The following is a 21489-nucleotide window of genomic DNA, read 5'->3' as shown; positions in this document are numbered from 1 at the left end:
GCTTTCATTGTCAAAAAGGATAAATTTGTCTTTATTGTGTGTGATGCACATTTCTGGTGAAATAATAATTTCCTCAAAAGTAGTAGGGTTGGGTTGTGTTGTGGTAGTGAGTCTTTTAGTGTATGCAATTGTGCGTTTAAGGGAGTCAATAGAGGGTAGTTGACCTGAAGCATGGGCTGGGACTTTTAACAGTTCTTCTTTAAGGATTTGTGTTGTTGGTTTATCACTTTGTGTGCTAGCAGTTTTTATACTTTCTAAAGCATCTCTTATTTCAATTTCTGTGACATTGGGGGGATGATTGTGTTCCCTGGTAAATAACACATTAGTTTCCTCAGTAGTAGCCCTTCCATAACATTTGTTTGAGTAATATTTGGTACATTTCCAGAAAACTTTTCTACCACTTTGTCTTTCCTGATTATAAACATAACCCATATAACATAACAGTAATTTATTTTTCTGTGACATAACAAATTCTGCACCTTCTGTCATTTTGTTTTACTTGTTCTAGGAAAGAGTAGAAAGAAACAAAATCAAAAAACATATATTTCACTTTGTGGCGTAAACATAATTAATGATGTTTTTATACTTACAGTTACTAAAAGTAGTAATCACAAATGCAGAACTGTATTTTGAAGGATTTTCTTGTATGTATTTCTTTATTTACTGTTGGTATGAAAATATAGAAATGCTAAGTTAATGTTTACACATAACAAACGTTTTTCCTAGGAAAAAGCAGTTTTCTATTTTGCTTAGTAGTACATTTGATGTAAACATTACATATACTTACTTGTTTAAATAGTTGAGTTGTAGTATTTGGTGGAGTACATCAAGGTAGTAAAGTTCAGATCTGTAGAGAAGATAGAATAAATAAATGTTAAATATTATAAATAATATTTGGAACCGTTGGGAAATTGGAAATATTTAAAAGTATACAAACTTCTAAATAAGTAGTTTTGTTTGCTGTAGGTAGAATAGATGTATGATGTATTCAGAATATCTGTAGAGGAAATATAAAATAAATAACATGGTGTTAAGAACATAGTTTTCGTTTTTTTCCGAAGTTTTAGACAAATTACAAGTATACTTACATTTTTTACAAGGGTAGTCTTGTCTTTTGGTATAGTTGATGTTGGATGTTTTTATTGGATCTGTAGGGAAGATGTAATATGCAAGGTATGTTGTTTAGAAAATAGCATTTTTAATATTGGGTGTTTACTAACAAAAACATATATACTTACATGTTTAATTAGTGTAGTTTTATACATTTGTAGTGTTGAAATAGGAAAATCTCAGAATATCTGTGAATAAAATGTTTAAAATAAAGAATGAATCTTGTGAAATAGTGTTTAAAAACAGCAGTTGGTGTATAACAGAGCATTATTATATACTTACTATCTTATTTTCCAGGTGAAGAAATAGGAGCATGTATTAGGAATTTATTTGGAGTAGTTTCTATCAGAAATGTAGGAGGAGATAAAAATTAAATAAGTGCAATAGTTAGGAGATATAAGTAAAATAGTAGACTACTAAATTAGATTTCTAAATAATGCACTGTAACTTACTTGAATAATTAGCTAGTGAGCTGGATCTTTAAAGATGTTTGTTCAGGAACAAAATCTTCAGAGTGTTGGCATCTTCTTTCTATAGAGTTAGCAGCAACAAATGGTAGAATGTATGTATCCCTTTTATAGTATGTGTATTTTGTGTGCTTTGATTTGATTAGTTGTAGGATGAAATGAAGCATTGTATAGGCTAGTTTGATTTTTTTTAGTTAATTGGTGTGTTTGTTGATGTGAGAATGGTGGTATGTGGTGATTTCCGCATTAAAGCAGGTTAGTTGTTAAATAAAATAGATGTGTACGTGAAAAAAATAATGAAAATGTTAGTTAAATGTAAAGAATATTTTTCAAGTGATAGAACGCATTTAATAGAATGTATAGCAAATGTAGATAAATAGGAATGTTATAAAAGTAACAGGTATTATATGTAAAATGTTTTTGTATAGAGCAATGACTTTTATTGACGATTAATATGGTATTTTAGACATGAAAGGGTAAAAAAAAGAACTCGATATTTTATTTGAAACAATATTTTTGTACTCTATATTTTAGTAGTCGATATTTTTGTAGTGTTAGGGGTAATTTCATGAAAAACGATATATTTGTAGTCGATATTTATTAAGGCGATATTTATGTACTCGATATTCTAAAGAGTCGATATTTTTGACTCAATATTTTTGTAGTTGGTGTAATAAGTATACAAAGTCGATATTTTTGTAGTCGATAATTTTTCAACGATATTTTTGCAAGTCGATATTGTGACCGTCGATAATATTTCAGTGATCCTCATAGCATAGCTGTTTTTCTGATTTAGGAACCTCCCGGTGCAATGGAAATTTTATTAGTATGCTTAATACAGCCACCACCTCCCTGCCCTTAAAATACAACTGCCTTATTCTGGGAGATTGCAATATACATATGGACAATGGAAAAGACCCTCAAATATTTTCCTTGTTGGAGACGCTGCAGGCCTGCAACATGTTTCCATCTATTTCTTCGGCCACCCATGAGAAGGGCCATACCCTAGACCAACTCTTTAACAACTTTGACATATCAGTAAGCGTACTTCTTCGCATTACCTGGCCTGACCACATCTTATTAAAATTAATCATTCCCAACTCTGCCACAGCCCCTCGGGCTAATGCAGAGCAGGGGGTCTCTAATTACAGGACGTTCCATAAAATATCCATCCCAATGTTAGCAGACGCTTTCAATCGTAGAGCATTAAGTCTGGCTCTCCTACCGACCTATGTCCAGCAAATATCCTGAACCTAGTAGCTCCCACGCAAAACCCCACGGTAAACCAGCTCTTAAATGTTTCCCTCTCCTCAAGCAACATGCCGACATTATGGAAGAATGCTAAGATTCTTCCCCTGATAAAAATGGCTAACGCCAAACCAACTGACCCTGCCAACTACAGCCCAATATCCCTTCTTCCTGCCCACTCCAAAGTATTAGCGAAGCATGTAAACAAGGCCCTCCAAACGCACATTGAAGATGGGAAGCTCCTTCATGAGCCCCAATCCAGGTACGGCTAACTACAGTACGGAGTCCGCTCTGCTGGAAGTGACTGAATTTTACAAGGGTAAGCTGGAGTCAAAGCTGTTCTAATACTGCTCGATTTATCGGCGGCCTTCAATACGGTCCCACATGAGAGGCTCCTGGGGACACTTGCCAACATCGGCCTGGGGGGGGTCCTTAACATGGAAGTCATCCTTCTAGGAAAATAGATCTCAGGACATCTGGCTTCCCCCTTTTTCATCCCCAGTTCCAGCCATGAATGTAGGTGTCCCTCAGGGCTCCATTCTCAGTGCTACCCTTTTTATTATATATCAACCCCCCCTTGCATTTCTGGTAGAGGAAATGGGCGCCAAAATTGTTACCTATGCTGATGTCACTTCGCTGATTTTTGCATGTGAAAAAGGAACCGATTTTGACGGGGCAATGATTAGGTCTTGCCTCACAAAGGGTTTTAACTGGCTTAGGATCAATTACCTGAAGTGCAACCTTGACAAAACTGAAGTTGTTTTCTTTGGTAATCCAGAAATGCCTGACTGGAGCTCTTGGTGGCCAAAAGATCTGCCGCCCCCTCCCGCATAAAAGGAGAAAGTCAAAAACTTAGGAATTGTCATAGACAAGACACTCTCCATGCGCTTTCAAATCCAAAATCTAACTGGCACTTGCTTTGGCATACTCCGGAGGCAGAGGGTCCCAATTTATAGGACGTTCCATAAAATATCCATCCCGATGTTAGCAGACGCCTTCAATCGTAAAGCATTAATTCTGGCTCTCCTACTGACCTATGTCCAGCAAATATTCTGAACCTAGTAGCTCCCACCATAAACCCCACGGTAAACCATCTCTTTAATGGTTCCCTCTCCTCAAGCAACATGCCAAAACTATGGAAGAATGCTAAGATTCTTCCCCTGATAAAAATGGCTAACGCCAAACCTACTGACCCTGCCAACTACAGGCCAATATCCCTTCTTCCTGCCCTCTTAAAAAGTATTGGAGAAGCATGTAAACAAGGCCCTCCAAAAGCACATTGAAGATAGGAAGCTCCTTTATGAGTCCCAATCCGGTTAGGACTAACTACAGGACGGAGTCCGCTCTGCTGGAAGTGACCAAATTTCTCAAGGGTAAGCTGGAGGCAAAGCTGTTCTGATACTGCTCCATTTATCGGCAGCCTTCGATACAGTCCCACATGAGAGGCTCCTGGAAACACTTGCTAACATCGGCTTGGGGGGGTCCTTAACATGGATGTCATCTTTCTTGGCAAATAGATCTCAGAACATCTGGCACCTCCCTTTTTCATCCCCAGTTCCGGCCATGAATGTAGGTGTCCCTCAGGGTTCCATTCTCAGTCCTACCCTTTTTATTATATATCACCCCCCCCTTACATTTCTGGTAGAGGAAGAGGGCACCAAAATTGTTACCTATGGTGATGATTTTTACATGTGAAAAAGGAACCAAGTTTGACGGGGCAATGATTAGGTCTTGCCTCACAAAGGGTTTTAACGGGCTTAAGATCAATTAGCTGAAGTGCAACCTTGACAAAACTGAAGTTGTTTTGTTTGGTAATCCAGAAATGCCTGACTGGAGCTCTTGGTGGCCAAAAGATCTGCCACCCCTGCACGCGTAAAAGGAAAAAGTCAAAAACTTAGGAATTGTCATAGACAAGACACTCTCCATGCGCTTTCAAATCCGAAATCTAACTGGCGCTTGCTTTGGCATACTCCAATGCTAAAACAAATCCTGCCACTGTTACCGCTTGAGAGTAGAAAGATCATGGTGCAGGCTCTGGTGACATCATAGTTTATTATACAAACAGCTTGTACATCGGTCTTCCCAAATCCCTTATCAAGGGCCTACAAGTGGTACAAACCACGGCGGCCAAAGCCATCCTGAGACCTAAACCCAGATCTAGTATGACCCCTATTCTTAAGTCTCTACACTGGCTCCGCATAAAAGAATGGATCGGCTTTAAAGCGATGAACATCTTCTTTAAAGCTTTCCATGGCTTAGGATCCGGCTAATCGCTACACAACATCTAGTTGCAAAATTGTGGAATAGACTCCCTGAGTCTCTGAGACTAACCACAGACCTACTCTGTTTAAGGAAGAACTTAAAAACCTAGCTTTCTAATAACTGATGGGTCCTTTACGCATGTTTTCCTCCCGCTGTCACGCACCAGTACACTCTAGTGTGAGTGGCTGCGTGCTTTTTTAAATACACCATTTCATTTCATTAGGTCCCTGATAGTGCACAGGAACACATCCTCCAAATTCTAAGGGCCTTATTTATGAGGCCTTGTGTAGGAAGGTGGATATCTGACTATGGTTGCCCCCAACTTTTTGCCTAGTGTTTTGCTGGTTTTCGACTTAGTTGGCCTGGGATCCTGCTATTCAGGACCCCAGGCTTCCTGCTCTCTCTGTTAAAATGGACTCCATGTACCTTAGGTACATATCTAATTGGATACTGGGTCACCTTATCAGTCCCTGTACAGTGTACCTTAGGTACCAAGGGCATAGGTGTACCCAGGGCCTACCAGGGGCTGCAGCATGTATTATGCCACCCCTGGCTGACCATCCAAAACTGACACAACTGGCTGCAAGACAGCTGGGGCAAGGTGGTGTAATCACCCTTTGCTGTAGATATAGTATACCTATATCTAACACTAAAATGGACACATATACTCCTATCAGTCACTCCTATGGCAGGCCTTATCAATCCTGAAGGCAGAGTGCTTGGAATTATGTGAGACGGTGTTCTGGCATGAGCTGAGCCCGTCTGCAGCTTGCGGAACCAAGTCCTAATAGCTGTTCCATGATAACGCTATACCATATACTCTTAAGTGCATTATCAACCTCGCAGTTAAATGCTAACTCTGGTATAGCATTATCAAAACATGTCGAGTAAGGTGTCATACGAATTGGAATACTACCCCCTCGCCAATTCTGGCGATGGGGGTAGCATTCCACCCTTCTAGAGGGGCACGACATGTATGTAACTGTGAACCCCGGTTAAAATTAACTCGAGCCTTGGCATCACAAAATGGATGTTGCCACCACAGACACAAGTCTGACCTCCTGCTGCTGGGAGTCCTTCCAGCGAGGGAGGCTTGGACGAAGGGTTTCCTGCCTTGGGAGGTGCTAGCACCACCCGAGACAGGATTTTGTGTATTGAGGTAGGGAGACCTGAAAGGAATGAGACATGCCTGGGGCACACAAGGTGCCCTGTGCATACACCGGTTCAAACCAGTTGCTGGGCCATCCCTGCCCCAGCTCTGGCGCGAAAACCGGACAAAGGATAGGGGGTGTAACCACCCCCCTTCCTGGTCCCACCCAGGGGAGGGACCTAGTCAGTAGTGCAGCCCCCTTTAGCAGGATAAAGGTAGGAGCTGGTCCCATTCCAAATTAGATTATCCTGAACAACTTTACAAGAAGAAACTCTGGACTTCGACGTTCTGCTCCACAGAACACTGAAGAATCTCCCTTGTGGGCAAGGAGTGTCCACCCTGCAACTGCAGGCACCATCAAGGGTCCAGCGGCTTCACTTTGTCGTCTTCCCTCGAGGATCCAGACTTCAGAGCCCAGCGAGACCCGGATTCCCAGACCTCTCCGACCTCAAATCACATCTGCAGCAAAGCTGAGACCCGTGGGTACGGCGAGACACGTGGGACCGGCCATCTTGAAAGAACCTGCACTTCGCTTCCAGCACGACTCCCGAGGTAAACTCGACCAAGTGCTTTGGGGATTGAGAAGCCCCAGCCCCGAGCAGCCCCTGCACCGAATATCAGCCCTCCAGCTTTCACGAGATCTGCGTGGGGCCCTTCTGCTTGTTTGCTGCTCGACGCATTGTCTGGTTACTTGCCGGCTGGCTAGTGGCCTCCTAGACGACAAACCTTGAAATCTTCACTGCTGGTCTGGTTGCTTCAGACTGGCCCTTGCTCCCTTCCAAAAGAGGGGCACCCCGGACTCTCCTAGTCCGCACCAGACGCCTTTTCAACTCACCGCGTGGGTTGCCTTTGCCAAGGCCTCTTGACGCCGAATCCGGAACCAACACTGCCGACAGCGAGAGCCTGCGTGGGACAGTTCGTGCCTCCATCCTGGTTGTCGAAGACACCTCCTGGTCCACGTGGCTGCAGAGTCAAGCGTCCACTCTTCACCTGATCGCGACGACAGCATCTGGTTCCTTCCTGGTTCCACACCGGTCACTGGCTAGTGACTTTGAACACTGTCCCCTCTGCTTTCAGGTCCTCTTCTTCACCGATCCACCCTTGGATCCCACCGGACATCTTCCTCCTGGCCGCCTGCAGCATCTTTTCCTCCAGGCTCCATAGACTTCAACGCGAGAACCGGACACACTTTAACACCTATGCACCCGCAGCCCGTGGGTGAGGTAACGAGAGCATTTTGGTGCTCAAGGGTAGTTTAACTGTCCTAGTGTCCAGTTCCACAGTCGTTTTTGTCCTAACTAGTCAGGATTGTCTGTACTCACCTTTAAACTTGAACTGTACTGTCCATAGACGTTGTTACGCATCTCGCGTGTGAGTTCACACTCTGCACACGCGTCCCGTGGGCCTCCTATTACTTACCTAAGGTGAAGATAGCGTAGTCCTAGCGAACTTCCAGCCTCTGGACAGCTCCATTCCTTCTATCGACTTTCACATTCCACTTACTTAGTATATGGTTTGTCGTGCCTCTAGGGCACCATTGTAATTTTGTGCAACTTGTCGTATTTTTCGTAAGAGATTGTCATGTGCTTAGCCCTCTGAGCTCATACAGATATAGTGTTTATTTTCATAACAACCTGTGTGGTGTCCTTTCATCTGGTATTCAAGGGGTTATATTGTGGTAAAACAGCTGGCTTCACATGCCAAAAGAGTTTAGCCTAAGACTGCTTTGTCCATGCTACCATTAGGATAGCTGGTCTATAAGGTTGACTTACAACCGATCACCATAAGGGTTGTTTGGACTGATACAAGGTGATCACTAGAACTAGTGAGCATCATATATCAGGCCAACTTCTCACATTGGTGTGCAGCGGTTGGGATTTGAGCTTGCTGTTGTTTTTACCAAATATAATCTTGAAATATTATTTGAAAGATCACATAAGGTACTCTAGGTACATATAACAAGCTTAGAAATACTCTGAGTTCTACTGAACCAGCTGTTGTAGTGGAAAGGGCCTAGCACACCCTGACTACAACTCTTAGCAAGGGATCAGTAGGAAAACCCATAGTGTAGGTAGGTGCATCACTTACACCTCACTAGAAAGCATGTCTACCCATGAAGAGACTTCAGAGACTCCCCTAGTGGTTAGGGACCCTCCACAGGTCCTTTCCAGATATGCAGCTCTCAGTTTCCAGGAGATGAGACAATTGTGTACCTCCAGGAAATCGAAACAGGGTTCTAACCCTACCACTCCTTTTCTGTTAGGTCTCTTAGAGACATATGATGCCAGAAGGGCTGCTACTGCAGGCCCCTCTAATCCAGATGGGAGCATGCCCCTCTAATCCAGATGGGAGCATGCCCCCTCTAATCCAGATGGGAGCATGCCCCCTTAGAAGGAACTCCTGGTGATCCAGACTCTAACCTCCCTGAAACTCCCTTTTGGTCTTAAGTCGTATTGACTATTGTAATGGCCTGTTGCTCTCCGCCAACGAAGGCGTGTTGGCCAAGCTTCAGGTCATTCAGAACATGGCAGCTCGCCTTGTCCTCAATGCCCCCCCCCCAGAACAGCATCTAAGCCCCTCCTTGAGCAGCTACATTGGCTCTCAATCCGACAGAGAACTAAGTTTAAAATATGTTGTTTGATCCATAAGTGTCTAAATGGACAAGGACCCGCCTATCTTGAAAAGAAATTTACTCCCTATACTCCCATTCGATCTCTTAGGTCTAGCAACCTTCTTCTTTTAGTGGTTCCCCGTGCTAAGAAGGCAAGACAGGGGAGTAAAGCGTTATCTATCATTGGACCTACCCTATGGAACAAACTTCCTCTGTCTTTGCGACAATGCAAGGAACATCTGACTTTCAGGAAACTCTTGAAAACTGTTCTGTTCAAAAATGAGATCTAGATTCCATTCCATTCTTTCCACTCAAACACAACTCCTGTTGTCACCGGACCAATAAGCGCAGAGATACTCCATCTGGAGTCGATACGAGCGCTATACAAACCAGCAAATAAATAAATAAATAAATAAAACAGAGAGTGTAGATGGTGGGGAAGAAGAAGAAGTATCTGGGGATGAGGCAGACAATGGGCAACCTTTAGTCAGCAGACTTACAAGGGCCAACTTAGACCTACATAGGGAAGGAACTGGGGGACCCCCAGTGCTGACCCTTAGCAGGCCTAACTTTGGGGTTAGGAGAGATAGATCTCCTTCTAGGGACTCCAACAGATCTGTGCACTCTCATGCATCTGCTCACAGGAGAATGACTTCCCCTCAGAGGAGAGAGCATGAAGCAAAGATGAGGGAGGCTAATCTGAGGATCCAAAGGGAAGAACTTGCCCTTGCCAAGGAGAAGCTTGCCTTTGCTAGAGAGCAACAGTTGAGTGGGGTAGTCCCCACTGGTGGCAGCAATATCCCTAGGGATAGAGAAAGGGGTTTTGACACTAGAAACCTGAGTAAAATAGTGCCCTCCTATAAGACAGGAGATGATATCCACAAGTGGATAACTGCTTTGGAGAGAGCCTGCAAAGTACAGCAGGTACCCCAGAGTCAGTGGGCAGCTATATTGTGGCTCTCCTTTGAAGGCAAAGGTAGAGATAAGCTCCTCACTGTTAGAGATGAGGATGCTAATGATTACCAAGTCTTGAAAACTGCACTGATTGATGGGTTTGGCTTAACAACTGAACAGTACAGGTTAATGTTCAGAGACACCCAGAAAAGATTGGACTGACTTTGTTGATTGTGCTACTAAGGCTTTGGAAGGCTGGCTACTGGGAAGTAAGGTTACTGATTACACAGGATTGTACAATCTAATTATGAGAGAGCAAGTCTTAAATAATTGTCAGAACCAGTTATTACACCAGCACCTGGTAGACTCTGATCTGACCTCTCCACAAGAATTGGGTAAGAGGGCAGACAAATGGGTCAGAACCAGGATTAGGCCTAAGAACCAAGGTGGTGACCAAAAGAAGGAATCAACCAAGCCTCAAGAGAAGGGTGGGAATAAATCTACAGATCAAACCACATCAGGGCCCCAAAAATCCTCTGAAGGGGGTGGGTCCCAGAATCCTTCCCATACCCAGAAGAAACCTTATTGCCATACCTGCAAACAGGTAGGCCATTGGAAAACTGACAGCAGTTGCCCAAGGGCCAACAGCAATAAGGAGAACATACCACCAAGTAACACTTCCAAGCCTCCTGTTACTACTAGTAGTAATCCCCTAGGTGGTGGGAGTGCACCCAAGAATTTGTGTGGTTTTACTTTGGGAGTTCCTGGGGACTCTGGCCTAACCAGGTCCCCTAACTCAGATACTCTTGTCTGTGAAAATGGCATGGGGTTTGCCAACTTCACTGATTGTCACAACACTTTGGACAAATACAGACAGGATCCCCTCATAAATGGTCTGAAAGTTGAGGCCTATAGAGACACAGGGGCTAGCATCACCATGGTGACTGAGAATCTAGTCCCCTCAAGGCAACTTTTACCTGGTGCCACATACCAGGTGACAAACATTGATGGAGTGCAGAAAAATCATCCCATGGCAGTGGTAAATCTCAGCTGGGGAGGTGTCACTGGCCCCAAGAGAGTGGAAGTCATCAAACTTGCCTGTAGATTGCCTACTGGGGAATGATTTAGAGATCTCAGCCTGGGCTGAGGTAGAGCAAGAAACCCATTTTAAAATGGTAAACCTCCGTGGAAAGGTTAGTGCGGCTGTGATGGCCACAGCCCCAGTCCAAGATGTCCTCCCTGAACAGGTTAGGAGGGTTGTTCCAGTCTCAGCCCAATCTCAGACAGATTCCTTCCCTGAAAAGGTTAGCAGGGCTGTGATGGTAACAGCCCATACCCAAACTGAGTCCCTTCCTGAAAAGGTTGGTGGGGTTGTGATGGCCACAGCCCAAACTCAGACTGATAATAGTGTTGTGAAGCCTGAAACTATGGATCACTCCACTCAAACAGGGAGCATTGAGGAGGAAGAGAAATCTCCCTCCCACCAGACTTTAGGAAAGGATCAGCCTCCTCAGGGAACTGATCTTACCCCTTGTGAAGAAACTGCCCCAGAGGTAGTCAGGCCTAGCCTGGCAGAACCCCTGATGTCAGTGGACCCTTCCAAGGTGGGACCCAGTCTGGAGCAGGTAACCTGCCCCTCTCTACCCTGCCTCAGTCAGCCCAGGGCTGTAGAGGTCAGGGAGGCCAGTGGTGGACCCCAAAGGGCTCCCTGTCCAAAAAAAAAAACCAATCAGCAGATTAAGGGCACTGAAGCTAGTAGTCCTAGCCAAGTGAAAATAAAACAAACTCCTGAGGGATCCCCCTTAAAAGTAGTTAGGGACCTCCCACAGATGGACACTGTTGGGCACAGCCAAACCTGGGACCTAAGGGCCCCAAACCTGACCTGACCCTCAAGTAAGCCAAACAGAGGGACCCAGCCTCCAGCTTTAGGTAGCCAGAGGTTGACCCAGAGAGCATACAGCAACTCAGTCCTGGAAAGAAAGGCATATATGGTGGATAGTGATTGGAGGAAGTTGAGCCCAACATTAGTGGAGCCTCACTTCAGTACTCCATCCCAGCACCAGCCTTTTACTTTGCCAAAACACACCACAGGTAGAGATTCCCTATGGTGGAGACCCTCAGATACCCTTAGGGTGAGGGATTGCTTAGTGGACCATGAGATAGGGGGTAACCATGCCAGTGCATGCACCTCCTCATATGGCCACTCAGGCAATATAGGCTTACCTGGTCAAGGATAGCCTTATCTCCTTTCGTTTGGGGGTGGGGGGGGTTATGTAGGAAGGTGGATATCTGACTATGGTTGCCCCCAACTTTTTGCCTAGTGTTTTGCTCGTTTTCGACTTAGTTGGCCTGGGATCCTGCTATTCAGGACCCCAGGCTTCATGCTCTCTCTGTTAAAATGGACTCCATGTACCTTAGGTACATATCTAATTGGATACTGGGTCACCTTATCAGTCCATGTACAGTGTACCTTAGGTACCCAGGGCATAGGTGTACCCAGGGCCTACCAGGGGCTGCAGCATGTATTATACCACCCCTGGCTGACCATCCAAAACTGACACAACTGGCTGCAAGACAGCTGGGGCAAGGTGGTGTAATCACCCTTTGCTGTAGATATAGTATACCTATATCTAATGCCTAAAATGGACACATATACTCCTATCAGTCACTCCTATGGCAGGCCTTATCAATCCTGAAAGCAGAGTGCTTGGAATTATGTGAGATGGTGCTCTGGCATGAGCTGAGCCCGTCTGCAGCTTGCGGAACCAAGTCCTAATAGCTGTTCCATGATAACGCTATACCATATACTCTTAAGTGCATTATCAACCTCGCGGTTAAATGCTAACTCTGGTATAGCATTATCAAAACATGTCGAGTAAGGTGTCATATGAATTGGAATACTACCCCCTCGCAAATTCTGGCGTTGGGGGTAGCATTCCACCCTTCTAGAGGGTCACGACATGTATGTAACTGTGAACCCCGGTTAAAATTAACTCGAGCCTTGGCATCACAAAATGGATGCTGCCACCACAGACACATGTCTGACCTCCTGCTGCTGGGAGTCCTTCCAGCGAGGGAGGCTTGGACGAAGGGTTTCCTGCCTTGGGAGGTGCTAGCACCACCCCAGACAGGATTTTGTGTATTGAGGTAGGGAGGCCTGAAAGGAATGAGACATGCCTGGGGCACACAAGGTGCCCTGTGCATACACCGGTTCAAACCAGTTGCTGGGGCATCCCTGCCCCAGCTCTGGCGTGAAAACCGGACAAAGGATAGGGGGTGTAACCACCCCCCTTCCTGGTCCCACCCAGGGGAGGGACCTAGTCAGTAGTGCAGCCCCCTTTAGCAGGATAAAGGTAGGAGCGGGTCCCATTCCAAATTAGATTATCCTGAGCAACTTTACAAGAAGAAACTCTGGACTTCGACATCTGCTCCACAGAAGGCTGAAGAATCTCTCTTGTGGGCAAGGAGTGTCCACCCTGCAACTGCAGGCACCATCAAGCGTCCAGCGGCTTCACTTTGTCGTCTTCCCTCGAGGATCCAGACTTCAGAGCCCGACGAGACCCGGATTCCCAGACCTCTCCGACCTCAACTCACATCTGCAGCAAAGCTGAGACCCGTGGGTGCGACGAGACATGTGGGACCGGCCATCTTGAAAGAACCTGCACTTTGCTTCCAGCACAACTCCCGAGGTAAACTCGACCAAGTGCTTTGGGGATTGAGAAGCCCCAGCCCCGAGCAGCCCCTACACCGAAGATCAGCCCTCCAGCTTCCACGAGATCTGCGTGGGGCCCTTCTGCTTGTTTGCTGCTTGACACGTTGTCTGGTCACTTGCCGGCTGGCTAGTGGCCTCCTAGACAACGAACCTTGAAATCTTCACTGCTGGTCTGGTTGCTCTAGACTGGCCCTTGCTCCCTTCCAAAAGAGGGGCACCCCGGACTCTCCTAGTCCGCACCAGATGCCTTTTCCACCCACTGCGTGGGTTGCCTTTGCCAGGGCCTGTTGATGCCAAATCCGGAACCAACACCGCCGACAGCGAGAGCCTGCGTGGGACAGCTCGTGCCTCCATCCTGGTCATCGAAGACACCTCCTGGTCCACGTGGCTGCAGAGTCAAGCGTCCACTCTTCACCTGATCGCGACGACAGCATCTGGTTCCTTCCTGGTTCCACACCGGTCACTGGCTAGTGACTTTGAACACTGTCCCCTCTGCTTTCAGGTCCTCTTCTTCACCGATCCACTCTTGGATTGCACCGGACATCTTCCTCCTGGCCGCCTGCAGCATCTTTTCCTCCAGGCTCTATAGACTTCAACGCGAGAACCCGACACACTTTAACACCTATGCACCCGCAGCCCGTGGGTGAGGTAACGAGAGCATTTCGGTGCTCAAGGGTAGTTTAACTGTCCTAGTGTCCAGTTCCACAGTCGTTTTTGTCCTAACTAGTCAGGATTGTCCGTACTCACCTTTAAACTTGAACTGTACTGTCCATAGACGTTGTTACGCATCTCGCGTGTGAGTTCACACTCTGCACACGCGTCCCGTGGGCCTCCTATTACTTACCTAAGGTGAAGATAGCGTAGTCCTAGCGAACCTCCAGCCTCTGGACAGTGGTAAAACAGCTGGCTTCACATGCCAAAAGAGTTTAGCCTAAGACTGCTTTGGCCATGCTACTATTAGGATAGCTGGTCTATAAGGTTGACTTACAACCAATCACCATAAGGGTTGTTTGAACTGATACAAGGTGATCACTAGAACTAGTGAGCATCATATATCAGGCCAACTTCTCACACCTTGCGTCACTTTTATGCCGCTGGTACATCACTTCTTGTGACACACTGGCAGCGTAAAAAATGTGCCATGTTGCGCCCTATTTACAAAGTGATGCATCTAGGCAGATGCTTCACTTTGTAAACCCCTGCACCACATTATACCTGCACCAGGTATAATGTATGCAGGGTGGGTGTTCCCCACGCAAAATGTCTTGTGGAAGTAGCTCATTGAAATCTACGAGTACTCAGTGCGCCACTTCTAGGATGCCAGAAACCGGTCCCCGGAAGCTTGTTTCCTTCCCAGTATAAGAATTGGCTTGGTAGTTTGGTTTGCCCTGTTCCCATCATGCACTGGGACAGGAACAGACTAATTTGCATATAGCCAGGTTCTGAGCTGGGATGGTGCAGTGAGCTAAAAAACGGTGATGGATTAAAACCATGATCTCTTGACTTGGTAAGAGTATTCTGCATCATTCAGAAACTCTGTCCATCACCACCTCCCTTTTCCACTTCTAGGATGCCATTGCATCAATATCTTACACCTACCTCACAGCAGCCATAAGACTGATGCAGGCCCTTTCACATGGGCTTGCCCCATGTGAAAAGACACATTGCTGGAGTTGCGTCTATTTTCAGACACACCCCAGCAATGCATCACTTTTGCGCCTACAGATACGTCAGAAATACTGACGTATGTGTAACTCCTTGCTACATGATGCATCATACAGTAAACATGAGGAATCCATCATGTTGCAAGGAGGGCGCACTAAGAAGTGACGCATCCCTGTTTTCACACAGCGATGCATCGCTTTTCATAAATAACGCCCTAAATGTGTTTACATCTAATATTCAGGGATAGTTATGTGTGTTTTCAATATTGTAACACAGCAGCAGCTCACCAATATTGCTGCAAATAATTTCTGTGATGCCCTCCCATTTCTTATATGTTAGACCTTGTTTTGATCTAAAAGAAACTTTTTGTATGTATATTGCATGAAATATAGACACAACATTTCTCTGCAAAATGGCTGTACTAGACTCTCACACATCAGGTACATAAAAAATTAATTAAAGGAAAACAGTATTTAAAAAAATCTGTTTTAAAAAAATGTCAAGGTCATTAGGGCAAAACTCTGGAGAACTGAGCTAACTCTGTCAGGTCCTGAAAGGCTGGTGCCCTGGACCTGAGCCCACTTTGCCCATGCATTAAAACGTCTCTGCACCCAGGCTGTGCAATACAGCCCAGTGGAGAACATGCTCAGTGTACATGAAGGTTTGGCCAACTGAAGGTGGCCGGCCAAACCATCATGTGCACTTAAGAGAGTGCCCACCACTCCTCCTGTGACATCCCAGTCCCACCCCAGCTGAGCCAGGATGGAAAAATTAAATGATATTAACTGTGTTATTATCATTTTATTTTTCCTTTTTGAACTGAACACAGAACAGTGGGGCGATGCTTCTCCGCCTAAGCGCAGGAACCTACCCTGTTGAAATCCATGGTTCCACACCAATTCCTGCATGTTTTCATCCGGAGTTTCGCATGGCGATTTCTGCTACTTTAAACAGCTGAGATCTCTGTGTAAAAACCAAAACCTATAATTCCGTCAGGCCGGTAAATCACATTAAAAGGCCCCTCAATATTACTCCTAATGAGTTCCTTTTTGTTGCTTTCCAAGCCAGAGTAAAAGTCCACAACATTCAGGTATCCTAACTGGCAGTCCAGCATCCCATTCTGAGTGCTGTTAGATGTTAACCTTGTGAGTAGTGTGTGAAGGAGGGATACACCTGTGTGCAGCTTCACATTACAGGGCTACTGTGGTCTACAGGAGGCCTTTCTTGGTTTTGGTATCTCCCCCATGCTGCTCTGGTAAACTACCAGCTTCAGTTTCGTCAGTTTGGAGGCAGGACCCAGTATTTAAAAACCACCAGGAATCCACAACAGCAGCTATAATAGCAGCTGTTCTTGTAGTCTCTATCTACTGCACTTTTATTGTATGTACATATCTCTGCACTAATAGAGTGTGTATAGTTGAACCCATAATAATCATAATTGCAGCTGAGTCCTACTTGCTATTAATTAAAGACACAGTGTAGGAAAGTGCCTCTTTTTACGTCTCGCACCTGGCGATTAAGGCGCGAGAGCGCTGTCTCACCTGCGAAACCTATAGTCACCGGCTCTGCTTTCAAGGAGACAGGAGATGGGCACGTGCAGCATGCCGGAATCGGATCAGGTCGCGCACGCGTTCACCAGTACAGTTACACGCTGTGCCCATCTCCTGTCTCCTTCTCACATGCAGTAACGGCCAACACACACACACACACACAAGCACACCCACACACGAGCACACACACACAGAGACACACACACACACGAGCGCACGCACGCACACACACACACACACGAGTGCACACATGCAGAGACACACACGCGCGCGCACACCCCCGCCGCCACCCCCACCCCCAGTACAACTAAGCCCCACTCACCGCATCTGCACCACTCCTGACTTCTGCAGCCTCCGCGGGGCTCTCCCTCAGGCATGGGAGCCCCGCGTCACCACTGCTCCTCTGGGCCAGCCACTCCGTGGGTGCGGGCTTCCCGCAGAAGACGGAAGTCCCGCCCCACGACAGGCGTGACGCTCCCAAACATCCGGTTTCAGGATGTGCACGCTCACGGCTTGTTTTCCTTTGGGTGAGGGCTTGTTTTGTTATTTATTGGAATTGGTACTTGCTTGTGGTAAGATAATTTGTTTTCCGTTATTTATCAATAGCGGCGCTGCACAGCTGTCCTTGAATGAGCTCATAGCACTGAGCAAGTTCTAAGATACGTCCTTAAAGTAATTTGTCTCTCCCCACCCACACTCCCTCCCTCCGAGATTGCTGTTTATTTTAAAATAATTAAATCATGCAGACCACGTCGAGGATCGAACCCTGTTCTCCCGCTTCACATCTGTTTTTTGTCGGGTTATAAGGATTGCTGGACCTTGTCAACCAATTAAGAGCCAACTGGCGCGTGTAGGCAGCGTGAGCAAGACACGCAGTAGACTAGCTGTCCCAAGGGCATGTCTTGCTTGTTTTCACTCATTTGGCTCTTAGGTCTCCGGTGCGGCACCCCCTTCCCCCACAGTGTTTCGCTTCATAGGAGCGAGTGTGTTTGTGCTCCGGGTGTGTGAAATGTGAATTGTCCCTGGTCACTCTGTAGTTTTTTGTTCATGTGTCACGGCTGTTTGTCCCATGTGCCGAGGAAAATGAAATTCCATGAAAACGGGTGTGATGTTATGTTGCTGTTCCGTCTATCGTTGGGTCTCTGGGAGTGTTTTCAATGAGTGTTTTAAAGTGTACACGTTTTGTCTCAAGAGAGAGAAATGTAAACCATCTTCATTTTGTAACACGTTATGAGGTTAGGTTGTAGTTCAGAAACTCGGTCAGGAGTTCTGTAAGCGTGCCTATGGGGGTGTGTGCTAAGTAGACGCAGATGAGACATTGCAGCTCTCTCGATTGTCAACAGGTCTTCTCGCTTTGCATCCTGGTACTTGTAGGCCGATTTTCCCTGTTGTCATTTCATGGCTGCAAGTGCCGGGATGCAAAACACGGGACTGCATGTGCTGCTCACGCCGAGCATTGGACACATTGAGATCTTTGGGATAATAAATAACGTGTTTTTAATAAAGTGCTTGCCACAGGGCTCTGCTGTTTCACGGCGCTGGGGGCAACTGGTGCTTCAATGCCAAATTGACCTGTAATGCTCGAGCTCTTTTCCCTGCCTGTCAGCAGCTGTAGGGGGGTTGCGGGGCGTTGACTGTTGAGCTCCCCAACCAAGCCACTGCTTCTATTGCCGGGGTGGAGCTGGCCCGGAGGACCTGCCGCACACAGCTACCAGTTAATGTAAGTGGGGATGCAGGAGTGGTTTTATCGGAAGGAACGCAGTCTTTCCTTATGGGCAAGGAACAGCTCTGTGGTGCCAGTCACATGGACCCAGTTGGCTTGTCACATGATGAGCAGGGATTCTGGTAGTTGTAGTTCACCGTGGCAGCAATGGGAACCCCGCCAGGAGCCAAACCATATAACCGGCGTATGTTATTGTTTGGTATGTAAACATCAGCTGCACAAAACTCGATTGATCGCCTCATCTCTCAGCAGGAAGTTTTGTGCACTTTTTTTATTTCAAAAGCACGAGGGGTGAATTTCTTCAAGCCACGTATCGGAAATTTCCACCTACTCGAGCATAATAGTCCAAAAAGTAAAAAAAAAAAGTATTCATTAAAAAAATCCTTTAACATGGCAAAGCATTATTGCATAAAATAGACTAAAATCATTTGTCATGAAGGGAATAGTTGAAGGCGGCATACACTGCATTCTGCAGCACCTCCTGCCTGGGTGAACATCAAACGTGTCCCGGGGGTTGGTGTGCAAACCTTTTGCGCTGTGTCTCGGATCACACAAAGCGCATTCCCTCAAAGAAACGGTCTCTTCTTTGTCGTCGCCACTTACACAAACATGGGATGTGGTGATGAGCGCGGAGCGGGGGCAGTTGTCGCCTGTTGGGGTCCCGGACCGCTTCATTTACCTCAAGTGTCGGCCTTAGCACTTCCCTTTCACACGGTAATCAGCGGAGGTGTTGTGGGGGGTGATGCCCAGTCATTAGAATACAACTTTACTCTTCGCCCCCTCCAAACCAGCAGAGTCTTACATCTCGTGCACATCTAAAGGGGTCTGTCCTTGCGCCCCTGGTCCCACAGATCCCGGCAAGTGATCACGGCCCACAATACTTTGGTTCAGGTACACGTCAAAGAAATCACCGAAATAGCCTTTTAAACACAGACGGGCATGTTAATTCTCTACACCAACGTTGTTCTTTGTACCCCTCCTCTTTCCCTGTTGTGCTTGCCCATGTGTGTTTGCCAGCCTTTTCCCTCCTGTACATCTCCCCCACTGCAGTTGTTCTTTGTCTCCGCCCTTCCCTGTTATGCTCACCTGTGTGTGCTCTTCCTATTGTCTCATGGTGTCGTGTAACTGCACCGCTGGAGGGCCTGCAATTTCGCTACACACCAAATATATCCAATTCATAACACCCCCATAGGTATACAGTGAGTCACGATATATGGGACAGAGTCTGTCTGCTAACGAAGCGCTTTGGTGCGTCAGTTTAGAAGTATTTTTATGGCCCCAGAGCTCCTTTCACTGCACTCTTACTGTGGGCCCCGCGTGCGCTGCCTGGGAGTGCTTTAAATGAAAATATAAAGTGCCAGTACTCTCCCATTACATATATTGCAGCTTTTTTTACAAGTGCAGGTACTCTCTCTCACCTTGAAGTGCAGGTACTCCGCATCGGACAGTATCTGCCCATTTAAAGCACTGTTTTCAGCATAAGAGCCCTAACATTCAGGGGTCGAGACTCAGGTGAAACCTCGAGTGTGTGAGTATCCAGCTCCGTCGTGCCCACACAGAAATATCTCCCAAGCTTTCCGTGCAGCTTTCACCTTGTACTGTCTGACCAGCCATAAAAGCTGTTAACGAGACTAAAAGGAACACTCTGTGCATCCTTTAACCTGACAGTTCAGGGACCAAGGGAGATACAAATCGATTTACACAATGTTCAAGAGTGAAAGAAAGCTGCATTTTTCTTTTTAAAATGTTACATTCCTGTAACATTTTGATCCTGTAGACTGTGTTTGCATAGCGTTTGATCTCACCACACTAACATTTCAATTCATGTGCCTTCACATCACTTAACGGTGCGTGTGCTTCACGGCTCAAGAGGTCCCAGTTAGTCCCAGTTGGAAACGGTAGAGGAACATACCAGCTGCGGCTTAAAGCGGGTCAGTCCCTCGGTTAAAGGACAAGAACCGCAGATGCGACCTCCGAGACTTAAGGAGTGACAACAATGTCCTGGGTCCGGTAAGTAACTTGCGTCAGCCGCACAAGTGTATGACTGCTTGGAAAAGATTGGGGACGAAATAATATTTAACATTTCCAAGTGAATGTAATGATTTCCAGAATGTGTATGAATGAGTCCTTGTGTAATGTAACTGGTACTCATGTAAAGCGCTCCAAACCCTTCGGGTCAAGTTAGCGCTAAACAAAACTGCAAAACAGACAATTGTATATAGTTTAGGTAATCACCGTAGCTGTCATGGTTCCAGAGTCAATGCGTGATGTTATGTTAGTTTGTATAGTGTTATGATATTTTATATTTATTGAGTTATGTTGCATTACGCGCCATAGTACTCTGGGTTATAAAAAGGGCAATTTTGAATGATCTAATTAATTCCACAAAATACCCAAAGTCTCAAAAAATCGAAATATATCATAATGTTAATTTGTTTTCTGGGCGGGTCTGGAAAGGACGTTGTCTTTAAAGCTGCCTGTCTTTTTTTTATATTGTTTCATTGAGGGATTTATTCCATTCTAGCCCATACCTTTAGGCTTTCAAATTAACAGTAGCTTTCCATTTTACTGATTTGTGTTTCCCCTAACACCGCCAGCAAAAGCCAAAAGCAGCTCCCTCCCCCCGCCCCCACCTTCCTTTCTATGCCCTCTCGTGCCTACTGTCCATTCCCTACTCCCAGTACCCCGTTCCCCTGCTCTACCCAGGTCCTTGCTCTCTCCTCTCCCCCCCCCCTTTACCGGCTTTCCCATATTAGAGTGTGTCTGAAAATAATATTTTTTCCAAACTTATCGCTGCCTGCAAACCACTCTTGCCAGGGGCTGTGGAGCAGGACTCACAAATACCCTTGGATCTGTGTGTGTTGTGGTGGAGGGTCAAGCTGATTGGATGTCGCAGCAAACTGTTTATTTGTTGTCTTTCTCTCTAACTTTGGTGGGGGCAGTGGAAGCGTGTCATTACTTAATGTTGTATGCTTGGTTATAACTGCTCTCAATTGTGGAAAAGTGGTACTGTATGTGTGAGAACATGGGGCTTATTCGCTGTATGTTATTCTGTTGGGGTGCTCTGCCTTCTCTTTGTAATGTGAGAGGGATTTGC

General features: G+C 46.1%; 1 long non-coding RNA gene across 2 annotated transcripts; it reads right to left on the bottom strand.

Moving 5' to 3' along the window:
• Positions 1 to 223: 223 nt before the first annotated feature.
• LOC144807614 (uncharacterized) lies at positions 224 to 1135 on the bottom strand. Of its 2 annotated transcripts, XR_013606360.1 has the most exons (5): positions 1089 to 1126; positions 938 to 997; positions 788 to 847; positions 591 to 663; positions 224 to 504 (listed from the first exon to the last, which is right to left on the bottom strand). It is a non-coding gene; the product is annotated as an uncharacterized LOC144807614 (long non-coding RNA). The 2 variants fall into 2 exon arrangements; XR_013606359.1 differs by having other exon boundaries at positions 788 to 1135.
• Between the last annotated feature and the right edge of the window lie 20354 nt (positions 1136 to 21489).

This window comes from Lissotriton helveticus, unplaced genomic scaffold (assembly GCF_964261635.1).
Source record: "Lissotriton helveticus unplaced genomic scaffold, aLisHel1.1 SCAFFOLD_468, whole genome shotgun sequence".
In the NCBI taxonomy this organism is placed as follows: domain Eukaryota; kingdom Metazoa; phylum Chordata; class Amphibia; order Caudata; family Salamandridae; genus Lissotriton; species Lissotriton helveticus.
The sequence above is the reverse complement of the archived record's forward strand: the minus strand, read 5'-3'. Positions and strand labels throughout refer to the sequence as shown.